The sequence below is a fragment of the Dama dama genome, unplaced genomic scaffold, assembly GCF_033118175.1.
Source record: "Dama dama isolate Ldn47 unplaced genomic scaffold, ASM3311817v1 ptg000088l, whole genome shotgun sequence".
Lineage (NCBI taxonomy): Eukaryota > Metazoa > Chordata > Mammalia > Artiodactyla > Cervidae > Dama > Dama dama.
Genome location: NW_026870905.1, coordinates 3854894 through 3862799, shown reverse-complemented (window position 1 = coordinate 3862799; position 7906 = coordinate 3854894).

Sequence of the window (7906 nt, the reverse complement as noted above, 5' to 3'; positions counted from 1 at the left end):
GAAGAGTCTTAAAAGGTGTGCAAAATATGAAGAGCTTCAATAGGTGTGAATAATATGAGGAGCAGGATACGGTCTGAAAAATAGGAGGAGCATGAAGGGGTGTTCAAAAACATGAAGAGCCTGAAAAATTGTGAAAAATATGAAAAGCTTGAAAAGGTGTCAAAAATGAGATGAGCATGAAACGGTGTGAAAAATAGGAGGAGCATGAAGTGGTGTTGAAAAAAAAGAAGAGACTGAAAAGGTGTGAAAAATATGAAGAGCATCACAAGGTGTCAAAAATATGAGGAGCATGAAACGGTCTCAAAAATAGGAGGAGCATGAAGCGGTTTTCAAAAACATGAAGAGCCTGAAAAGTTGTGAAAAATATGAAAAGCTTCAAAAGGTGTCAAAAATGAGATGAGCATGAAACGGTTTGAAAAATAGGAGGACCATGAAGTGGTGTTGAAAAAAAAGAAGAGACTGAAAAGGTGTGAAAAATATGAGGATCATGAAAATGTGTCAAAAATATGAGGAGCATGAAAAGGTCTGCAAAAAGGAGGAGCATGAAGTGGTGTTGAAAAACTTGAAGAGCCTGAAAAGGTGTGAAAAATATGAAAAGCTTCAAAATCTGTCAAAAATATGAGGAGCATGAAACGGTCTGAAAAATAGGAGGCGCATGAAGCGGTGTTCAAAAACATGACGAGCCTGAATAGGTGTGAAAAATATGAAGAGCTTCAAAAGGTGTCAAAAATATGAGGAAAATGAAACGTTCTGAAAAATAGGAGGAGCATGAAGCTGTGTTGAAAACATGAAGAGCCTGAAAAGGTGTGAAAAATATGAAGAGCTTCAAAAGGTGTGAAATACATGAGGTGCATGAAACTCTCTGTAAATTAGGAGGAGCAAGAAGCAGTGTTCAAAAACATGAAGAGCCTGAAAAGCTGTGAAAAATATGAAGAGCTTCAAAAGGTGTGAAATAGATGAGGCGCATGAAACTCTCTGAAAATTAGGAGGAGCAAGAAGCAGTGTTGAAAAACATGAAGAGCCTGAAAAGGTGTGAAAAATATGAAGACCTTCAAAAGGTGTGAAATACATGAGGCGCATGAAACTCTCTGAAAATTAGGAGGAGCAAGAAGCAGTGTTCAAAAACATGAAGAGCCTGAAAACTTGTGAAAAATATGAAGAGCTTCAAAAGGGGTCAAAAATATGAAGAACATGAAACCGTCTGAAAAATAGGAGGAGCATGAGGTGGTGTTGAAAAACATGAAGAGCCTGAAAACGTGTGAAAAATATGAAGAGCTTTAAAAGGTGTGAAAAATATGAACAGCTTCAAAAGGTGTGAAATATATGAAGAGCTTCAAAATGTGTCAAAAATATGAGGAGCATGAAACGGTTTGAAAAATAGGAGGAGCATGAAGCGGTGTTGAAAAACATGAAGAGCCTGAAAACTTGTGAAAAATATGAAGAGCTTCAAAAGGGGTCAAAAATATGAAGAACATGAAACCGTCTGAAAAATAGGAGGAGCATGAGGTGGTGTTGAAAAACATGAAGAGCCTGAAAACGTGTGAAAAATATGAAGAGCTTCAAAGTGTGTCAAAAATATGAGGAGCATGAAACGGTCTGAAAAATAGGAGGAGCATGAAGCAGTGTTGAAAAAACATGAAGAGCCTGCAAAGGTTTGAAAAATATGAAGAGTTTCAGAAATGTGAAAATTATGAAGAGCTTCAAAAGGTGTGAAATATATGAAGAGCATGAAACGGTCTGAAAAATAGGAGGAGCATGAAACGGTTTTCAAATACATGAAGAGCCTGAAAGGTGGGAAAAACATGAAGAGCTTCAAAAGGTGTCAAAAATATGAAGAGCATGAAACGGTTTGAAAAATAGGACGAGCATGAAGCGGTGTTCAAAAACATGAAGAGCCTGAAAAGGTGTGAAAATTATGAAGAGCTTCAAAATATGTCAAATATATGACGAGCATGAAACCCTCTTAAAAATAGGAGGAGGATGAAGCGCTGTTCAAAAACATGAAGAGCCTGAAAAGGTGTGCAAAATATGAAGAGCTTCAAAAGGTGTGAAATACATGAGGAGCATGAAACGGTGTTCAAAAACATGCAGAGACTGAAAAGGTTTGAAAAATATGAAGAGCTTCATAAAGTGTCAAAAATATGAGGAGCATGAAACGGTCTGAAAAATAGGAGGAGCCTGAAGTGGTGTTGAAAAACATGAAGAACCTGAAAATGTGTGAAAAATATGAAGAGCTTCAAAAATATGAAAATTATGAAGAGCTTCAAAAGGTGTAAAAAATATGAAGAGCTTCAAAATATGTCAAAAATGAGATGAGCATGAAACGGTCTGAAAAATAGGAGCATGAAGTGGTGTTGAAAATCATGAAGAGCATGAAAAGGTGTGAAAAATATGCAGAGCTTCAAAAGGTGTCAAAAATATGAGGAGCATGAAACGGTCTGAAAAATACAAGGAGCATGAAGTGGTGTTGAAAACCATGAAGAGCCTGAAAAGGTGTGAAAAATATGAAGAGCTTCAAAATGTGTCAAAAATATGAGGTGCATGAATCGGTCCGAAAAATAGGAGGTTCATGAAGCGGTGTTGAAAAACATGAAGAGCCTGAAAAGGTGTGAAAAATATGAAGAGCTTCAAAAGGTGTCAAAAATATGAGGAGCATGAAACGGTCTGAAAATAGGACGAGCACAAGCGATGTTCAAAAACATGCACAGCCTGAAAAGGTGTGAAAAATATGAAGAGCTTCAAAAGGTGTGAAAAATATGAGGAGCATGAAACGGTCTGAAAAATAGGAGGAGGATGAAGCGGTGTTCAAAATCATGAAGAGCCTGAAAAGGTGTGAAAAATGTGAAGAGCCTCAAAAAGTGTCAAAAATATGAGAAGTATGAAACGATATGATAAATAGCAGGAGCATGAAGCGGTGTTGAAAAACAGGAAGAGTCTGAAATCGTGTGAAAAATATGAAGATCTTCAAAAATGTGAAAAGTATGAAGAGCTTCAAAAGGTGTCAAAAATATGAGGAGCATGAAACGGTCTCAAAAATAGGAGGAGCATGAAGCAGTGTTCAAAAACATGAAGAGCCTGAAAAGTTGTGAAAAATATGAAAAGCTTCAAAAGGTGTCAAAAATGAGATGAGCATGAAACGGTTTGAAAAATTGGAGGACCATGAAGTGGTGTTGAAAAAAAAGAAGAGACTGAAAAGGTGTGAAAAATATGAGGATCATCAAAAGGTGTCAAAAATATGAGGAGCATGAAAAGGTCTGCAAAAAGGAGGAGCATGAAGTGGTGTTGAAAAACTTGAAGAGCCTGAAAAGGTGTGAAAAATATGAAAAGCTTCAAAATCTGTCAAAAATATGAGGAGCATGAAACGGTCTGAAAAATAGGAGGCGCATGAAGCGGTGTTCAAAAACATGACGAGCCTGAATAGGTGTGAAAAATATGAAGAGCTTCAAAAGGTGTCAAAAATATGAGGAGAATGAAACGTTGTGAAAAATAGGAGGAGCATGAAGCTGTGTTGAAAACATGAAGAGCCTGAAAACGTGTGAAAAATAAGAAGAGCTTCTAAAGGTGTCATAAATATGAGGAGCATGAAACGGTCTGAAAAATAGGAGCAGCATGAGGCGGTGTTGAAAAACATGAAGAGCCTGAAAAGGTGTGAAAAATATGAGGAGCTTTAAAAGGTGTCAAAAATATGAGGAGCATGAAACGGTCTGAAAAATAGGAGAAGCATGAAATGGTGATCAAAAACATGAAGAGCCTGAAAAGGTGTGAAAAATATGAAGAGCTTCAAAAGGCGTGAAATACATGAGGCGCCTGAAACTGTCTGAAAATTAGGAGGAGCAATGTTCAAAAACATGAAGAGCCTGAAAAGGTGTGAAAAATATGAAGAGCTTCAAAAGGTGTGAAATAGATGAGGCGCATGAAACTCTCTGAAAATTAGGAGGAGCAAGAAGCAGTGTTGAAAAACATGAAGAGCCTGAAAAGGTGTGAAAAATATGAAGACCTTCAAAAGGTGTGAAATACATGAGGCGCATGAAACTCTCTGAAAATTAGGAGGAGCAAGAAGCAGTGTTCAAAAACATGAAGAGCCTGAAAACTTGTGAAAAATATGAAGAGCTTCAAAAGGGGTCAAAAATATGAAGAACATGAAACCGTCTGAAAAATAGGAGGAGCATGAGGTGGTGTTGAAAACATGAAGAGCCTGAAAACGTGTGAAAAATATGAAGAGCTTTAAAAGGTGTGAAAAATATGAACAGCTTCAAAAGGTGTGAAATATATGAAGAGCTTCAAAATGTGTCAAAAATATGAGCAGCATGAAACGGTCTGAAAAATAGGAGGAACATGAAGCGGTGTTGAAAAACATGAAGAGCCTGAAAATGTGTGAAAAATATGAAGAGCTTCAAAAGGTGTGAAACATATGAAGAGCTTCAAAAGGTGTAAAAAATATGAAGAGCTTCAAAAGATGTCAAAAATGAGATGAGCATGAAACGGTCTGAAAAATAGGAGCATGAAGTGGTGTTGAAAATCATGAAGAGCATGAAAAGGTGTGAAAAATATGCAGAGCTTCAAAAGGTGTCAAAAATATGAGGAGCATGAAACGGTCTGAAAAATACGAGGAGCATGAATTGGTGTTGAAAACCATGAAGAGCCTGAAAAGGTGTGAAAAATATGAAGAGCTTCAAAATGTGTGAAAAATATGAGGTGCATGAATCGGTCCGAAAAATAGGAGGTTCATGAAGCGGTGTTGAAAAACATGAAGAGCCTGAAAAGGTGTGAAAAATATGAAGAGCTTCAAAAGGTGTCAAAAATATGAGGAGCATGAAACGGTCTGAAAATAGGACGAGCACAAGCATTGTTCAAAAACATGCACAGCCGGAAAAGGTGTGAAAAATATGAAGAGCTTCAAAAGGTGTCAAAAATTAGATTAGCATGAAAGGGTCTGAAAAATAGGAGGAGCATGAAGTGGTGTTGAAAAACATGAAGAGCCTGAAAAGGTGTGAAATATATGAACAGCTTCAAACGGTGTGAAAACTATGAAGAGCTTCAAAATGTGTCAAAAATATGACGAGCAAGAAACCCTCTTAAAAATAGGAGGAGGATGAAGCGGTGTTCAACAACATGAAGAGCCTGAAAAGGTGTGCAAAATATGAAGAGCTTCAAAAGGTGTGAAATACATGAGGAGCATGAAACAGTGTTCAAAAACATGCAGAGACTGAAAAGGTGTGAAAAATATGAAGAGCCTCAAAACGTTTCAAAAATATGAGAAGTATGAAACGGTATGATAAATAGCAGGAGCATGAAGCGGTGTTGAAAAACAGGAAGAATCTGAAATCGTGTGAAAAATATGAAGATCTTCAAATTATGAAAAGTATGAAGAGCTTCAAAAGGTGTGAAAACAATGAGAAACTTGATACGGTCTGAAAAATAGGAGGAGCATGAAGCGGTGTTGAAAAACATGAAGAGCCTGAGAAGGTGTGAAAAATATGAAGAGCTTCAAAATGTGTCAAAATATGAGGTGCATGAATCGGTCCGAAAAATAGGAGGTTCATGAAGCGGTGTTGAAAAACATGAAGAGCCTGAGAAGGTGTGAAAAATATGAAGAGCTTCAAAAGATGTCAAAAATATGAGGAGCATGAAATGGTCTGAAAAATAGGAGCAGCATGAGGCGGTATTGAAAAACATGAAGACCCTGAAAAGGTGTGAAAAATATGAGGAGCTTTAAAAGGTGTCAAAAATATGAGGAGCATGAAACGGTCTGAAAAACAGGAGAAGCATGAAATGGTGATCAAAAACATGAAGAGCCTGAAAAGGTGTGAAATATATGAAGAGCTTCAAAAGGCGTGAAATACATGAGGAGCATGTAACGGGCTGAAAAATAGGAGAACCATGAAGTGGTGTGCAAAAACATGAAGAGCCTGAAAAGGTGTGCAAAATAGGAAAGGATTCAAAAGGTGTGAAATACATGAGGCGCATGAAACTGTCTGAAAATTAGGAGGAGCAATGTTCAAAAACATGAAGAGCCTGAAAACTTGTGAAAAATATGAAGAGCTTCAAAAGGTGTGAAATACATGAAGTGCATGAAACTCTCTGAAAATTAGGAGGAGCAAGAAGCAGTGTTCAAAAACATGAAGAGCCTGAAACGGTGTGAAAAATATGAAGAGCTTCAAAAGGTGTGAAATAGATGAGGCGCATGAAACTCTCTGAAAATTAGGAGGAGCAAGAAGCAGTGTTGAAAAACATGAAGAGCTTGAAAATGTGTGAAAAATATGAAGACCTTCAAAAGGTGTGAAATACATGAGGCGCATGAAACTCTCTGAAAATTAGGAGGAGCAAGAAGCAGTGTTCAAAAACATGAAGAGCCTGAAAAGGTGTGAAAAATATGAAGTGCTTCAAAAGGGGTCAAAAATATGAAGAACATGAAACCGTCTGAAAAATAGGAGGAGCATGAGGTGGTGTTGAAAACATGAAGAGCCTGAAAACGTGTGAAAAATATGAAGAGCTTTAAAAGGTGTGAAAAATATGAACAGCTTCAAAAGGTGTGAAATATATGAAGAGCTTCAAAATGTGTCAAAAATATGAGGAGCATGAAACAGTCTGAAAATTAGGAGGAGCATGAAGCGGTGTTGAAAAACATGAAGAGCCTGAAAAGGTGTGAAAAATATGAAGAGCTTCAGAAATGTGAAAATTATGAAGAGCTTCAAAAGTTGTGAAATATATGAAGAGCATGAAACGGTCTGAAAAATAGGAGGAGCATGAAACGTTGTTCAAATACATGAAGAGCCTGAAAATGTGTGAATAAAATGAAGAGCTTCAAAACGTGTCAAAAATATGAGGAGCAGGAAACGGTCTGAAAAATAGGAGGAGCATGAAGCGGTGTTCAAAAACATGAAGAGCCTGAAAAGTTGTGAAAAATATGAAAAGCTTCAAAAGGTGTCAAAATTGAAATGAGCATGAAACGGTCTGCAAAATAGAGGTGCATGAAGCGGTGTTGAAAAACATGAAGAGCCTGAAAAGGTGTGAAAAATATGAAGAGCTTCAAAATGTGTGAAATACATGAGGAGCATGAAACGGATGAAAAATAGGAGAAGCATGAAGTGGTGTGGAAAAACATGAAGAGACTGCAAAGGTGTGAAAAATATGAAGAGCTTCAAAAGGTGTGAAATACATGAGGAGCATGAAACTCTCTAAAAAATAGGAGGAGCATGAAGTGCTGTTCAAAAACATGAAGAGCCTGAAAAGGTGAGAAAAATATGAAGAGCTTCAAAAGGTGTGAAAAATATGAGGAGCATGATACGGTCGAAAAAACAGGAGGAGCATGAAGCGGAGTTCAAAAACATGAAGAGCCTGAAAAGGTGTGAAAAATATGAAGAGCCTCAAAACGTGTCAAATATGAGGAGTATGAAACGGTATGATAAATAGAAGGAGCATGAAGCGGTGTTGAAAAACATGAAGAGTCTGAAACTGTGTGAAAAATATGAAGAGCTTCAAAAATGTGAAAAATATGAAGAGCTTCAAAAGGTGTGAAATACATGAGGAGCATGAAACGGTTTGAAAAATAGGAGGAGCATGAAATGCTTTTGAAAAACTTGAAGAGCCTGAAAAGGTCTGAAAAATAGGAAGAGCTTCAAAAGGTGTGAAATATATGAGGACCATGAAACGGTCTGAAAAATAGGAGAAGCATGAAGCTGTGTTCAAAAACATGAGAACCAGAAAAGGTGTGAAAAATATGAAGAGCTTCAAATGGTGTGAAATATATGCGGAGCATGAAACAGTCTGAAAAATAGGAGGATCATGAAGCGGTATTCAAAACATGAAGAGACTGAAAAGGTGTGAAAAATATGAAGAGCTTCAAAAGGTGTCAAAATTATAAGGAGCATTAAACGTTCTAAACATAGGAGGAGCATTAAGTGGT